This window comes from Lycorma delicatula, chromosome 13 (assembly GCF_047948215.1).
Source record: "Lycorma delicatula isolate Av1 chromosome 13, ASM4794821v1, whole genome shotgun sequence".
Classification (NCBI taxonomy): Eukaryota; Metazoa; Arthropoda; class Insecta; order Hemiptera; family Fulgoridae; genus Lycorma; species Lycorma delicatula.
The window spans coordinates 26,015,522-26,030,682 of NC_134467.1; the positions used below are offsets into that span (position 1 = coordinate 26,015,522).

At 29.4% G+C, this 15,161-nt stretch overlaps 1 protein-coding gene and 2 long non-coding RNA genes across 4 annotated transcripts in view; 2 read left to right on the forward strand and 1 right to left on the reverse strand.

The window, feature by feature from the left end:
• Positions 1-15,161, reverse strand: part of LOC142334119 (uncharacterized) — an 88,683-nt gene that overhangs the window by 68,250 nt on the left and 5,272 nt on the right. Inside the window, exon 2 of one of the 2 annotated variants that reach the window (XM_075381847.1) lies at positions 5,640-5,688. The gene's annotated coding sequence lies outside the window, so the exon portion shown is untranslated. Of the gene's footprint in view, positions 1-2,778; positions 3,054-5,639; positions 5,689-15,161 lie in introns of those variants that run through there. The other variant, XM_075381844.1, reaches the window with a different exon arrangement.
• Positions 1-15,161, forward strand: part of LOC142334122 (uncharacterized) — a 54,990-nt gene that overhangs the window by 3,283 nt on the left and 36,546 nt on the right. The gene's annotated exons all lie outside the window — the stretch shown is intronic.
• Positions 3,246-14,672, forward strand: LOC142334121 (uncharacterized). Its single transcript, XR_012758770.1, has 3 exons — positions 3,246-3,588; positions 6,905-7,313; positions 14,459-14,672. It is a non-coding gene; the product is annotated as an uncharacterized LOC142334121 (long non-coding RNA).

Sequence of the window (15,161 nt, forward strand, 5' to 3'; positions counted from 1 at the left end):
ATGGTCTTTTTTGCTCACACTAAACAGATCCTAAAGCATTTACAATCAGAAGATCTGTTTTATCTTAAATGCAGATAAAATAATCATGAAATGCTGATTCGATAAACAGAAATATTCTAGTGAGAAATTATGAATTTTTATACGCAAAGTCTGTAATTTATTATTTACAAATTTTTAATCTATCTTATAACGCGATATTTATTTTTATTTTCAAGAAACACACACATATTTTGATTTATTCTATTTTGAATGCAGAAACTTTATAAACATACTTTTGTTTTAAAAATCATCTACTATTATTAAATGAAAATTTATAGTTTTAATGATTCAACGTGCATTAGAATTTAGAATGGAAAGTTTATTTTAAGTAATTTTGCACAATTACTAGATCAATTTAATTCTTTTCATACTTTAATATATCATAGGAAATATGCTTAGTATCAGGAGAAAAAAATCTAAATGTTGGAAAGCAGGTTTGGTCAGCAGGTGACTTGTGCAATTTTAAAGTCAGCAGCGTGTTATCACAGTAGTCTAACCGATCAGCAACCAGTTCTGTGAATCATCGATACATGCTCAGATGCTAATCCATTCTGTCATGAGGTTGAGTTAAGGTTACACTTTTTTGAAGAGAGGTTGGAGATAAATTACCAAGGTATGACAATACTTAAATGGATTCATATAACGCTTGGCTGAATTTATTTTTAAATGGAAATATGGTCACTATAAAGAGACTATAATACATTTTCTATGCTATAAGTCATTTGAATGATAAGTCATTTTGTCACCTTACAAAAAACACAATCAGTCATCTTCAACACCAGAATCACAGTTCGATTCGACTCTAATGACCATTAAGGTTAGTTTACGGTTTATTCCTAACCTTAACCCTAATCTCCCAACACAGAACAAATCAGTAAACTGAACAAATCTCAATAACTCCAAAAACTGATTACTAATCGACTAGAGTACTAACATGGTGTGAACTTACGGGTCACCCGCTATCCAAACATGCTTTCAGACATTTAGATCCTAAACATCTTCTATGTTAACATGAAAAAAACTGAAGTTGATCAATTGCTCAGAATTACCATATTTTACAACAAAAATTTCTTGAATTTAAATAATTTTAGTTATGCAATTTAATACCATCAGTAGTCAAAACAATCATATACATTAAGAAAAAGCAATAATTACAATCGTTTTATGAAACTATCTTTCTTCAACTCGTAGAGAACTCCAAAAGTCAGCACTTTCTAGTTTGGACAAACGGTTAATTATTATGGAAAATGCTTACAATTTTATAAGTTATTACATTCATAAAAGGCGTGGCATCAGACAAACTGTAAAAGTGATTCTAATTGTAATGACATTAGAAGTTCACCTGATATATACATACAAAATAGAAAATCTAATGTAACGTTAACTTAAATCAAGAAGATAAATAGTAACAATTAAATTTATACCAACCACACCACAAAAAAGTCAAGCAAATAATTTTTAAGTCGGTAAGTGAACCGTAACTCATGTTCAACTAATAGAATCCTTTTTATTAAAAAAAATATAGTGGTAACAAAAATGTCCGAGGTGTACTCCTATCTGACTAATAACTAATTTTGAGTTTACAGCATAAAGTAAAATAGAAAACATAAATAAATATATAATTTAAATACAATAAAATATACATAAACTTATATTTAAAAAAGAGAGAAAAAAAGATTTTAAGATATCTTAAAATTTATATCTATACTATATTTTTGACAATGATCGAGTAAGCACACATATACACAGCATGAAAAAATTAAATTTTATATTCTACGTAGATATAAATAATTGTCTGTATACTTCTAAACAACCTACCTCTTCATTATCATATATGTAAAAATTAACATGTTAAAGTTGAAGGGCACAATGGTCAACACAAATTCAGGAATATGTAAAATTTGTAGAAGAAACTAGCATGTACTATTAAAATAATTTTCAATGGAATTTTCAAGGATTAAAAATAACAGAAATAAATTCATACTGCTACAAAACATTACATACAGGTACTGTAGCACAATGTCAGCAAGTAGGCATACACCACTATATTACATGAATTATTCTTACAACAAAATAAGAATGAATTTAATTAAAATATAATATTTTTTTTTACTCTGGTAAGGTAAAATCATTTCACCATAAAATCATGTAAATGACATTAAAGTTGCAAAAGATAAAAATGTAAAAAAATTATAAATTCTTTACAAGTTATTGCTTTATAAATGTATTATGCTTTAAGTAATGATTTATAAATTTCTAACAGGGCTTAACAAAATAAATAATGAATACACGAACTTGACAACTAATAATACTGAGACGAAAAGAACGCGAAAGCGAAACGAAAAATACACCGGCAGAAACACCAAACACTTAATGTACACGAAGTTTATAATTAACCGAATAAAATAAATAAAACTTTTACTCAATACACACTTCGCACTAAATTTATAGTGTTAGGCTAGAAAATAAATTTACGTTTGGTCCATCTCACTACATTAATTACAATTAAATAATCGAAAAAATAATAATTTAAAACTCAAGTCATATTACAATCCAGGAAAAATAATAAAATTAAAAAAAAAATATATCTATAAAAATATCACTGTCCAAGCAGACCAAAACTACGAATGTATTGCATCAGCCATATTTGTTCTTTACAATTCTTTTATATGATGCAATAAAATCACTTATTTAATAACTAATTAAAACAATTATGTACAATTAACGTAACGTACTCACCCACAATAACAACAGTCTAATGTAAAAACAAATACGCAGGGTAGAGCCGAGCGATGAACCTGGACGCCGAATCTCATCACAGTCAAACGGACGAGTATACGGCCCGTAACACTTTAATATACGTTAAATGTTATAGTAAAACTACAGCTTTATTAAAATAATACTTTATTTATAAGTAAGTCAATTAGCATTCAATCTGACTGAATTTAAAATAATTTTAGAAAGACAAGTTTCCACACAACATGCAGCCATCTTGTTATTGCTAGCAAGCCACGTCAAAATATTTAAAAAAAAAAAAAAAGATTGGATTTATTCAAGTCCACTACTTTCGTATACATTTTAGTACCTAAATAAGGCAAGGAGTGCGCTTTTGGTAATATCGATTATTATAAAATCGATTTGGTATCGTGCAGTTACAATCGTTGAAATTACGTGTTTGTTTACGTTCGCGTTTTATACAGTTATAATGGCGTCTAACAATTCGTATAATGATGCAGTCGATGTTTTTTTTTTATTTACAAAGTGATGAAGATTGAATGAAAATGGGAAAGTGACAAGAAAGGATAAATCATTTCAATGTTGTGAATGCAAAATCGCTTTATGTAAAGATCCTTGTTTTAAAACTTTTCATTAAAAAAAAATTACCTAAAAATTAAATTTTTTAAAAAGTAAAACTATTTTGGTGTAGGCCTACTGTAATTTTAATAAATATTAGTGTTGGTGATAGTTTAAGTGTGAACCGAATGTAAAAAAATTTTTTATTTAAAAACAGGCTTTCAAAAATCTGCTATATCTTTTTATTCATAAATGGTAGAAGTATATATTATATATCATTTGAAACTAGAAGAGTTGAGGTTTTATATGTTGTTTTAAGTACAAATTTTATATTATTTTTAGTTCTAAATTTACGAAGTTACAAATATAAGCAAAAATGGCTACCATTCTACAAACAGGCACATTTTGATACTCCCAGCACTAAGTGTTAAAGTACTCTTGCTTTATTAATACATAAGGAAATATGAATCTTTCAGTATCCACAGTGTATTCAGTTGAGGATAATGCAGTGGTTTGTTACATGAAGGTCACCAAGTGTAAAATAACTCGTATTCCCTGACAACATCTTACTTGGGAGTATTGAATTGCAAATACTGCAGAATTATATACATTAAATCATTTATTTTCTGAAGAACAGGAAATTCCTAATTTGTTTCTAGGGAACATCCTGAGGTCAATACTGCCTCTATTCAGACGCAGGCATGGAAGTTTCTGAAACTGTGAAGATCTGAAAAAGCTTTTTCTCAATTTGAAGCCGGATAGGGTAGGAATGGTTGATATGAATGAGAAAGCTCGTTATCTTCACATTACTTACTACTATATGATAAATGTAATTCTAGAATATTACAATAATAAAGATTTAACCCTTTTTTTAACATTGCTTTATAAATAAAACAATTTCCAGCCTGCAAATCTTTAATTTATTACTAATTTACATTAAGATTGAAAGCAATATATTATTTCCATCACCAAAAGCGATGGTGTGAATCATTTCCAGTATCTGTGCAATAGATAGATCTACTCTAACTATATGCCATATGACTATAATCAATAGTAATTATTTCACATAATATGAACTAAATAAATGAATCCTTATACTATATTAATATTAAAGAAATATAAATTACTTAGCTCATGTAACTACAATTATATATTTTTAAATTTAAGATTATTCAGCAACGTATTTTTTAGTTACAATAAAACAGTGATCACCTTGGTAGCCACCAATTTTCAGGTTGACATTTGTTATGTAAATCAATTAATTAAATTGTGACCAGTTCAAGAACACTGGTAACATGAATATAGAAAAGTAATGATACTTTAAACTGGATACAAACTGAATTTGGATGTGCATCCTGCAACATCACTAATTAGTTATAACTTAATCCATGAAATAGACAAGTTGTTAGCATCGCTGCTAATTAATTATTATAAACATTTCATGTTGGAAGTCATTCAGAACTTTAACTACATAAGTAAATAAAGTATTTAATTATTTTACTTAGCAATTAGTTAAACTTCTTATTGTTCAAATATATCTGAACATTACATACTTTACTAGTAATACTTTAATTATCGTAATAGTAATATTATTATAATATACGATCATGTAATCTTTTGTCTTAACTTTTCTATTTTTAAAAATTACAAATCACTTTTAGTAATACTACAATACATATTATTAGAATAAAAGAACTTAAGAAGCCGGCACGTGTAAACATTATACTCTCAAAACCTTTTACTAGTCTTAAAATAAAAAATATATTTTTACTGTTTAATATTAACAGAGGTCTCAACTTGAACAAGGTAATCTCTACTTTAAATGATGAAGGAAATATTTTAACTTGGAACAAGTACTATTTATTGCGATTAGATCCATAAGACCATGTGAAGGGAAGATTTTTTTGATAAATGAATAAATTTAAAAATAAACAGAAAAAATTGAAAATGTTATAAAATATTTCATTAAAAATAAATCATCAAATGTAAATTTCCAAAATAACTTGAAAGTTTTAGAAACATCTCATGAGCATAAACAGCTGAAATAATTACAAATTTTACATTTATGAACTAAAAAATAAGTATGGCTTAGTTAACGAATAGATGGCCTGTTTAAAAATGATAATTAAATGTAAACTGATAACTCAAAAAATATCTTATTTAAATTTTATAGTGATGTTGATTTATTTAACTAGCTATTCAATTAATATGTACCATATCTAAAAACTATGCAAATAACTGCTTAAGTACTATTTAAGTGTAACTAAAAAATAATATGCAACTTAATCATATGTGTGTACACTCACCACTACACTTATTAATTACACATCCTGAAAATACATGTACGTAATAGACCTGAAATATAAAAAAAAACATACACAGACATGTACATACAAGTTTTCTTTATGTAAATCCAACTTAAATTAAAATTTTATACATTATAATAAAGAAAAGATAACCATTATTACTTCTCAAATAAGAAGTTTTATCTATCGCTTAACAGTAATATCTTTTTACAAGTTCACATCAGGCCTTTTACATTATCTAACCTGATTCTACATTCTCAATTAAATTAGGCAGGGAAAGGTTACTATTCTGAGGCCAATTAATAATAGATTAAGTTATATACATGCAGCACATTAAAAAAAATCTGCTTTAGAACTCAAAAAAATTAATAAGTCTAGCCGATTTAATTTAGAGACTAACATAGTACAAGCAAGCAGTTAAAAACGGTTTAGCCATTCTTACTGCTTGTTCCTTTGCACTAAAATCACACTCAGAAAGACCGGCAGACAGAGAGTTATGTACACACACCTTCCATGCAAGAATAAATATAAAACAGAAATTAACTTTAATGATATTCCTATTGAAGAGCACAGAGTTGTATCATGATTATAGTTTTTTTTATTACATTCTGAAAAAAAATTTATAAATGACAACTGTACTGGAGTTTATCAAAAACCCCAAGACTTCCAATTGTTATCAAACAAAACAGTTTTGTCTTGCTGATACAGGATTTACTAATGCGGATACAAGATATATAATGTTTTTTTTTTTTTTTGGCTATAACTGTTTTAATTTTTATTATTAACAGCCAGGAAAGTCATGTTATACTTTGCCAGTATTTTTAAAATTATAAACACATGAAATAATATTTACGTATAAACACAATTCAAAAGGTGATGAAAATTATATGCGCCTACATTTATTTATATGTTGAACAGAGATGCAGAAAATTCAGGTTTTTTCATTTTTCGTCAGTGTTGTTGCTGATCAGCTGTTACACAATATTATGGGCAGCATTCAAGTCCAAGTAATGGTAAAATTACTTTCATTTTGATTCCGAAAGAGTACTGTAATAATTTACTAATTCAATATCCTAACATAAGCCATATAAATGAAAGATAGTTATCTGTCATTAGTTATGAAAAACTGAATTAACTGCAATTCTCTGTAGGAGAATATCATACCCAACAATATTCTTATTCACTTTATATCTGCGAAATGTACCTGCAACAACAGGACCAAAATACTATCACAGATTTCAGGAAGCAATTCATTTGAATTTTAGTTACAGATTGGAGTGTCAATGGGTAGATAAGCTATTCTACAGAGAAAAGAAATATAAATAGCACCAGCACTTGCCTGAATGGATCGAGGGAATCCATGATAAAGCCTTAAACAGAGGAGTATTCAAAAATTAACAATTAATCATAAAATAAAAAATGCGATCAAGTCTTTTTAATTAAAACTAATTTAATTAAGTTAAAAATAAAAATAAAGAAATCAAAGTTTATATTACTTTATTAAAAGAGAAGGTATGGCGATCATGTCGAAAATGAAGCAAATTTTTACATTTTTAGGATTTTTTGTGAATTTTTACATTTTAGGATCCAACTAGTTGATCTAAACCAAAAAAAATCTACTTATGCGCTTTTGACCTTACTTCTCAGGACTGATCAAATGGATCTTCAAATCAGGTCAAATATTTCTTCTATATATACTGATAATTTTTTTTTTTAATTTCATTAAGGGGGTTGCAATAAAAACAATTTTGATTTTTTTCAAAGGCATTTTAGAGAAAAATGTATTAAAGTAAATTTATTACCTACAATGCATATATGAGTAATCCAAAAGATCTTTTTTAAAAATCAACCCCCACCTCTTAAAATTGAGATTTTGTGTAAATTAAAATTGAAAGTTTTTGTTCTTTTGCTCCAACTTCCTTCAGTTTTCAAAAAATCTTTAAAACTTATATACCATACACAGGATCATCAAGAAATGTCTATAATTTTTTTATAAATTAGACCCTGGATCTAAAATGCAGAAAAGTCTTTTTGAAAAAATGTTTTTTCTTATTATAGGAGTTATTAAAAGGTGTTAGATTTAGAGAAAACTTTATTTAAGTAAATTTTGTTAAGCTTAACCTATATATGAATAATTTTTCCTTAAATTTTATTCCCAACTCTAAAAGATATATAATGTTTTTTTTTTTGGCTCTAACTATTTTAATTTTTATTATTAATAGCCAGGAAAGTCATGTTATACTTTGCCAGTATTTTTAAAATTATAAACACTAGAAATAATATTTACGTATAAACACAATTCAAAAGGTGATGAAAATTATATGAGCCTACATTTATGTATATGTTGAACAGAGATGCAGAAAATTCAGGTTTTTTCATTTTTCATTAATTATTATTTAAAAATCCATCAAACAAGAGTAATACTGTTTCTGTAAAAGAACATTTTTTAATTATATTTAAAATAAATGGATGGGAAATGTTTTTAAATGGTCCAGTAATTTACTAAAAATGGCAATGCAACCATTATTTCTTGTAAGCCCAAGTATTGTACTGTATTACATGAAAACATTTTGTTTCTGATTTGATGGAGGTAAATATTGTTATTATTTATGAATCTGTGACTATTCTTTTTAGCAGAGATGATTTCAAATTGCAGGCTATTATTCAAAATATTTTATGAAGTAGCTGTTGACTGATGGGGGTCAAATGGGACCCAAAATTTTTTTTTGGCAATTATACTCTAAAATAAAAATAATTTTGATGATAAAATCAAATTAATTTTGATGATTTGGTTAAGGGGATCTACTGGGATGGAAATGTTTTACTAAAAATTTATGCATTTAACACTGCATAATTTTTAATGTAAAAACATCAGTTGATCAAGTAAATCAAAATTTTTTAATGAGCATTTTGACCCTTTTCACAGTAGTACTCTAAATATTTAAATATCCTGTAAAGTGTTAACCTGGGATATGCAAACTTTTCCCGGCTTTTTTTTAAATATTTTTTGAGAGAAATTATTTTCAAAGAGAATGATTCAAACATCAAATATTTTAATTCTTGGTATTTAAGGGCACTAGAGTTTTTTAATTAAAGGGATTAGGGACTCTTGCAAGAGTCCCATGGAGGAGCAAGGGGACCCAAATATATTAGACCTATTATGATTTTTAATTTTTTCTGAAAATAGAACATTTCTTGAAGAACAATTCACATGCTATGATATTTTATTTTTCCCCGTGAAATCAGACAGTTGAAGGTGTTACAATGTTTTCATCTTGGTTGAAAAACCAAGAATGAAAACAGAATGTCTGACCATAAAGAATCTAATCACAAAATTTAATGGATAGCAAGTGTAGTGGATCAGTGGTTTTCTCAAAATATATATATTAATCATATTATTAATATATATTAGAAGGGGTACTACCAAAGGATGAAGTTTGAAGCATAGGGAGGTGATATGTACGATTGCTATCAATCTATGAACTTTGAAAGGATTATGCTTTAAAATACTGCAGAATTTTTCACACTGGTACAGTAATACTGGACAAAATCTGTGTCTTTCTATAGCAATAAGAGAAATCTTTATAATCTTATATACTGTCATATGATAGTATATGAGAGTATGTTAACTGTCATATGACAGTATATGAGATTATTAAGTATAAATAGGCTTATCATATTTTTTTGGGTCCAACCCAGGACATATTTTTGAAATTACTTAAAAGTTTTAACAGTTTACTGAAACATTAAACTATTTTTATTCAGTTGTATTTTTCATTAGACATGACTTTTTTCAAAAATGGTTTGTTTATTTTAATTACATCATAAAATTCATAACAAGAAAATTCTAAATTAATTTTAACATTTAGCAGATGTTTAACAGTAGATACTGAAAGTCTACCCCTTTCTGCAGACCAAACATTCCCCGTAATTGAAAAAATTCTCTCAACTGGAGCAGATGTCCCAGGCAAAGACATCACAAACTCACCATTTTAGAAATGTTGTAACATGAAATATCAGTCTTTTGAAACACCTTAAAAATTGCTTTCCACTTCTTTTCAGTAGTATCTGGTACTTTTTCAGAACTTGAACCACAACCTACCCTTTGGTTTTGAATTACCTGGTTCAACATGTAAGTTCATCAAATAGATCATCAATAGTTACAAAATCTTTTATAATTCCATTAACAACCTGTGCACTCTTCTAAATCAGACCAGGCAATTTCAGTTCGTAACTTTATCCACTGAAACTTATTAACTTTGTCAAAACTGGCTTTCCACAACTCTAGGCATTCGATATCAGAATTATAAAAATTGTCTAAGGTTGAGAAGAATTTTTGTTTTTATTCCTGAACATCATTTTCTTTTAGAGTGCATAGCAATTCTTTGGCAGAAGATGGTATAAATCTGTGGGTTTTTCTTTCCTGAAGTTGACAAATTAATTCAGAATATGTGTGAAATGCTTCTGTTGCTGTGATAGAATTAGCTTTTAATTTCAGAAATATATTATTAAACGATTGTAGAGTACCATATAAAAATTTCAAAAGCAGTTCACTTTCTAGATTTCCAAAAAAATCAAATAATAATTTTGGACATTTGTGACAAGATAAGTATGATTTTAGGCCATCAAAAATGGAAAGAATTCTTTCTATTGCAGGTATCAAACTAAGGAACCTCGTATTGCTATGAGATAGTACTTTTTGTAATCTGTTTCCAAAAATTCACAGAATTCTTTAAGTTATATGTGAAAATATAAGTTATAGTGCATATATGTGAAAATATTTATAAATTTTTATTACAATAACTTCTACGTCCAGGAGTGTTTGTATTGAATTGTGTACAATGTAGGCTGAATAACCAATTCCTAAAATAGGTCTATCTAAATCACTTTGAACTTTTCTGAACACATTTTCTTCACATTCCTTCTCCTCACACCACCAAAATTACTATTAGTGTTATCAGCAGTATAACAAATCAACCTTTCTCCAAGTTTGTATTTTTTCACACACTGCAAAAGATACAGAGTCTAAATTTGAGCAGTTTCACCTGACACTTCATCAAAATTTAAAAGTTTAACTTGATTCCCTCCTCCAGACTGAAATATCGTACAAAATTGGAACAAATTTTATTTCACTTCTGTTTGAGCTATCCATCATTACTGTTACATAATTAATGAATTTCCAAAGAACTCAACATATCAAATAAATGGTGAAACAATAATTGCCTCGGTTTTGGTTCTAGCAGATGAAAATTTTGAGTCATATAACTTTTTAACCGGTTTAGATGTGCAGTCTGATGTTTTGAAACCGAGTTTGTGTCTAGCAGTGTGGTATGAAATTATAGCTTCTTTAACAGCACACTAGATCACTCTTATTGTTATTCCCATTTTTGGCTTTAAAAAAAATCTCATGTTTGCTGAAGCAGTACCATTAATAGCACTCCTATGGTTAGCTGTTTTCACATGGTCTTCAATATCACCCTTTCCTTTATGTGCAACAGAAAATTCTCCAGTACATAGTGTGCAATAAACACGTTCATTGTTACTGTCATTACACAATTTCATGTAATTGTATGACTGGCAAAGTCAAACTGAACACAATGCTAAAATCTTGAAAAGAGATTTTGCTTGATATCACCAAGTGCAATGAGAAATTAGATTTCACAGAGAAAAAAATAATTCCTCATCTCATCTCGCTGAACTGGGAGGGCTATTCAGAAATTAACTTCTGGTCCTTGGTATTGAGTGAAGGAATGGGGATAGTGATTCTATCTTTGTACAGTTGAATAACCCAATTCAGTGAGGTTTTATAGTAGTGTTACTGGAAATATCGCTCTCTTGTTTGTTCTTGTAAAACTATCATTCAAAATGGCTGCTGTTTAGAAAATCTCATTGATTGTGAAGTGTGTGTGGACCTCATCCATTTCCTTCATGCAAAAAACTTGTCAGATGTTGAAATTCATCGTGAATTTTCTGCAGTATATGGAAGAATATCATGAGTGACAGTGAAGTAAGACAGTGGTGCTATATGTTTTTAAAAAGGTTGAAGAAACATTCAAGACAATGAAAGAAGTGATTAACTCTGCACTTCTTGTAAGCACCTGCAATTATTATTGTCAATGTGAAAATTTGAGAAAATCATCAATAACAGAGTTATCTGAATTTTTTCCTTGCATATTGCAAAAGTGCTGTAAAATTGTAACTGATATGTTAGGCTTAACAAATTTTGTGCTTTGCTAGGTGCTTAAGCTTCTTTCTGACTAACGCACAAAAAAGAGAATGAGGTCACCCACTAATCTTCCTTCACCGTTGCTGTAACGAGAAGGATGAAATCCTTGACCTCATTGTAACAGGTGATGTGACATTGGTTAAATTTGTTAACATGGAAACAAAAGCTTAATCAATACAGTGGGGGCACCAGTTCTCTAAAACCCGTAAAGACACGTCAAACACTTTTTTCTTAAAAATTGATGGCATCAGTTTTTTGGAATCGTGAAGGTGTGATATTGGTTGATTTTATGTAAAGAGTTATGACAATGCTGAAACTTATCGTGAGTTGTTACAGAAATTGAGAAGGACTGTACAGCATGCTGAGTTCAGGCATTGTTTTTCTTCACAACAACGCTTGTCCGCATACTGCAGTGCACACTCAACGCCAAATTGACAATTTCAAGTGGGATTTGTTTAACCATCCTCTGTACAGCCCCGATTTGGCTCCCAGTGATTATCACCTTTTCCCAAAAATAAAGAAATCAGCAACACAGTATTTTGAAAATGATGATTTGAAAAACAGTGTTACTACCTGCTTAATTCACAGACAGCAAAGTTTTATGATGAGGATATTTTACAACTTGTTTACAGATATGAAAGTGCCTTAATTCAGATGGCAGTTATGTAGAAAAGTAGTTGTAAGATGTACATGAGAAATCGTTTTTCATTTATCAGTTTGTGTTTTTTTATTAACGAATCAGAAGTTACTTTCTGAATAGCCTCCACAGTTAGTCATTGCCTGTAGATAGAATGTATGTAACAAATACTGGTAAAAAAGCAGTGTAATGAGTACGCAACCACATATTGTACATAATAAGCTATGATGAATTGATTATACTTTATTGCCATGAAAATTGTCAGTGTGTGATAGTTGCCTTAACATGTTATTTGTTGTTTGAATTGTGGTTAATGCAGTTAGTGCATGATTTTTTCATATTATTATAACAATCTGGACAGTAGATTTAACTGAAATAGATTTATTTATTGTTAAGGTGTTTTTATTTTCTAACATAACCTCATTTACTTTAACAATTTTTTGAATAAAAGGAGCTTATCCATTCCCATTTTTTTTTTTTTACCATTATAATGTCTTCCCTTTTTTAAATAATTTAACATTCTTCTTTACCAAAAATTTAAATACTTGTTTCAATAAATTCTGAATATAGCATTCTTTTGATTTTGATGCTCAGGTTGTAAAAACCTTTTCGCTGTATACTCTTTGAAAAAGAAAATATATATCATGATTTCATTTGACGATCCTATTCTTTCTAATTACTGCTCATCATATCCATGGTCATTTTTAATATTGATCCTGCTCATCAACATACCTTATTAATAAATTTAATTTTGCAAGCTGTCTGCCTATTTTTTCTTCTCTTCATTGCTCATCTCTAATGTATGAAGAATTATAGGGTTGTAGTATCACTTTTTTATAAATACCTTCTATGAATTGATTCTTTGTAATTGTTGCCAGATTCCTCTGATGGCACACGGTACCTTATAACAACCTTGTAGCTCAGAAAAGGGGTGTTTGGGATTTTGTAATGGTGTTCCTGAAAAGTGCAATTTGTGCATTTGATGTGGTAACCCTGAAAACGGCTGCTGAGTTCAGTTGCCGGTCTCTGGTGATGTTGGTTGGTTCAGCTGGTGGGGAGTTGCAGCTCATTTATTGGAATCAGACTGAGCTTCTACTCAGTGACAGTTTGTTCTCCAATACTGTGTGGCTCCCAGTGCTCACAGTGTTGGGTCAGCATCTGTTGTTGTCACCACTATGTATCCTGGCTGTAGTAGGCTTTGTTGTGCTAGGCCAGTGGGAATGTGTTCGTCTGCTGGGTGATCCCATGATGGGCCGGCTCCTGCTGGTAAACCTGTTAGTCAGGCTGCCAGCAAGAGTGCTTGAAGCCTGGCAGGGTGGGGCAGAAATGTGCCGTCTGCTCCTAGTGACTTGGTGGGCCGACCAGGCCTGTTGCTGAGGTGGGGATGTTGGCATCCCATCAGCAGATCTCCTAGCCCCACATTGGGCTGGTCAGGAAACATTTTCCATCTTTTTCTTCTCCCCCTGGTGGGAATTCAAGAGTAAATGCTTTCACCTTCCTGTATTGCTGTTTACATAGCTGCCAGTGCTTGGTGGGGAAGGCCAGATTGGTGGATGCGGGGGTAGCCATGTGTTTTTGACATTGACATTGAACTGGCTACTGCTGCACTTGCCAACATGAAGCAAAGTATGCGGCAACATAATAAGACTTATGCCTGCAAGGCCCTCATATATATCTTTCAATTTTTTCCACTTTCTTCAACTACAGCAAAATACTGTTAAAAAGTTTTACAATTTGTGGTTGTTTTGTTAAAAATCATCATTCACTTTTGGATCATTCAATTCTTTGTTGTTATTACCATGCTTTATAACCTTGCATCATCTTTTTACATGTATAGCATCTGAATTGACTGTATAAAAGAAGAAAAGCTAGTTTTTCAATAGCATTTTTACTGAAATATGTTTTTTAAATAATTATTAATCAGTTATATATATATATATATTTTTTCTTTTACAGGTATGGCCATTAATTAAATTCCAGTTTCACCAACCAGTTACTCAGTTGGAATATTTTACTTCGGTTAATTTTAAATATATTCTTAACATAATTTTTAAAGTCTAAATACATGGAAGTTAATTTCAGTTGACTAAATTTGAAATTCATTTTATTTATTTTACAACCTTGTTTGTGTAAATTTAATGAACCAACTTAAATAAACAAATAAACCTTTTTCTAATACGTTTTATTATTTATGCAGCTTTTTATACCTAAGTTCAAATGTTTTCAAACTTCTAAAGATTGTTTTTATACGGTTAAAATTATTAATGATTTGAATTCTTAACAGGATTATGAAAATAATTTTGATTTTATAAAAAAATTATTTATCAGTTTAGATCATCATCAGTTCAATCGGTTCTGTTCTCATGTGATATCTTATGTGTGAGAAATTATTTTATCCCTTGTACATGCTATAAGTAACACATGGGCACTTGTATTCATTAAGCCCTAATCAACAACAAATAAAAACAATTTTATTATTCATAGCTTGCTTATTTTATTTATAAAAAACTTTTCATTAGCCATAATTAGTGGTCATTAATTTAGTGTTGTGTAAATTTGTAATTCTTTAGGTTGTAAAATAATCATCTGATAACCACCGACTGGTAAGATACTAGACTAAAGGAATGATATCCAAAGATACTAACAAACGTAAAATTAG